The sequence below is a fragment of the Seriola dumerili genome, unplaced genomic scaffold (genome assembly GCF_002260705.1).
Source record: "Seriola dumerili isolate Sdu_G_001 unplaced genomic scaffold, Sdu_1.0 BDQW01000621.1, whole genome shotgun sequence".
Taxonomy (NCBI): Eukaryota; Metazoa; Chordata; class Actinopteri; order Carangiformes; family Carangidae; genus Seriola; species Seriola dumerili.
This window is the reverse complement of record NW_019174876.1, coordinates 582,806-585,122: the sequence shown is the minus strand read 5'-3', so window position 1 is coordinate 585,122 and position 2,317 is coordinate 582,806.

Below are 2,317 nucleotides of genomic sequence, written 5' to 3'. Positions count from 1 at the left end.
CAAAAAACGTCATAGTATAGTATGGCATAAAAATGTCAAAAAACGTCATAGTATAGTATGGCATAAAAATGAAAAAAATGTCATAGTATAGTATGGCATAAAAATGTCAAAAAACTTCATAGTATAGTATGGCCTAAAAATGCCAAAAAACGTCATAGTATAGTATTGTCATAGTATAGTATGGCATAAAAATGTCAAAAAACATCATAGTATAGTATGGCATAAAAATGCCAAAAAACGTCATACTATAGTATGGCACAAAAATGTCAAAAAACGTCATAGTATAGTATGGCATAAAAATGAAAAAAATGTCACAGTATAGTATGGCATAAAAATGTCAAAAAATGTCATAGTATAGTATGGCATAGAAATGTCAAAAAACGTCATAGTATAGTATGGCATAAAAATGTCAAAAAACGTCATAGTGTAGTATGGCATAAAAATGAAAAAATTGTCATAGTATAGTATGGCATAAAAATGCCAAAAAACGTCATAGTATAGTATGGCATAAAAATGAAAAAAATGTCATACTATAGTATGGCATAAAAATGTCAAAAAATGTCATAGTATAGTATGGCATAGAAATGTCAAAAAATGTCATAGTATAGTATGGCATAAAAATGTCAAAAAACGTCATAGTATAGTATGGCATAAAAATGAAAAAAATGTCATAGTATAGTATGGCATAAAAATGTCAAAAAATGTCATAGTATAGTATGGCATAGAAATGTCAAAAAATGTCATAGTATAGTATGGCATAAAAATGTCAAAAAACATCATAGTATAGTATGGCATTAAAATGTCTAAAAAACATCATAGTATAGTATGGCATAAAAATGTCAAAAAACGTCATAGTATACCATGGCATAAGAATGTAAAAACAAAAGTCATAGTATAGCATGTCATAAAAATTTTAAAAATGTCATGGTATAGTATGACATAAAAAAGTCAAAAACATCATAGTATAGTATGGCCTAAAAAAAAAATAAATAAAAAAAAGTCATAGTATAGTATGGCATAAAAATGTCAAAAAACGTCATAGTATAGTATGGCATAAAAATGTTACAAAAAAGTCATAGTATAGTATGTCATAAAAATGTGAATAAAAGTAATAGTATAGTATGGCATGAAAATGTCAAAAAACGTCATAGTATAGTATGGCATTAAAATGTCAAAAATGTCATAGTATAGTATGGCATAAAAATGTCAAAAAACGTCATAGTATAGTATGGCATAAAAATGAAAAAAAACGTCATAGTGTAGTATGGCATAAAAATGTTACAAAAAAGTCATAGTATAGTATGTCACAAAAATGTGAATAAAAGTAATAGTATAGTATGGCATGAAAATGTCAAAAAACGTCATAGTATAGTATGGCATAAAAAATGAAAAAAATGTCATAGTATAGTATGGCATAAAAATGTCAAAAAACGTCATAGTATAGTATGGCATTAAAATGTCAAAAATGTCATAGTATAGTATGGCATAAAAATATCATAAAACTGAGTTGCTCCCAACAAAAGTGGTAGCAAACGCAGTGTAAAAACAAGATGGCGGCCATCTCAGCCAAGTCACTCTACCGCTGATACCGAAACCAAAGTGAACAGAGTACAAACTTCATCAACTTTTATGGTTAAAATGTCATTATTCATACTCAATAATGTTTTTATTTTGATATGGCATGGAAATTTGACAAATCTTAGCAATAGTAAGAAGTTATAAGGCTGTTAAACATGAAGTACTCGTTTGAGGACATTGGGATTTTATTACTGTTCATTCAGATCAGAAGATGTAAAAGTAAGGAAACATAGCTTGAGAAGATTTGTGAAGAAACCAACATTTTACAAGAGTATAAATAGTTCTTGCATGTCCTCCAAATTAGTCTGACATTGATTTGCATTTTTTAATGTCTAATGTGATACATTTCCAGGGTATATTTCATATTCATTCATTCATATTTCATACGTCAAAAGCAGGACAGTTGCTGAATGCAATATAAGGTGACAACTTTCAGGTGGAGGATTTTTCTGATTGTGATTCTGATGATCCTGTTGTGGATGAAGAATAAATTCCACCTGAATATATTTACCTTGACCCAGAATCTGATCAGCAGATGATAGTGACAGTGAGGCACATGCATCTAAACATGTACAGAGATCTAAATGACATATTCCCAAAGGCTGGATTTAGGAGCCTTGGTCAGAAAACATCTAGCTAAAAGTTCCTGGTATAAAAGTATACTGTGATTAGTTCTTTACAAGCATGAAAGCTGTGGATTATATCCTGAAGAAGCAGGTGAAACCTGACTGGTACTAGT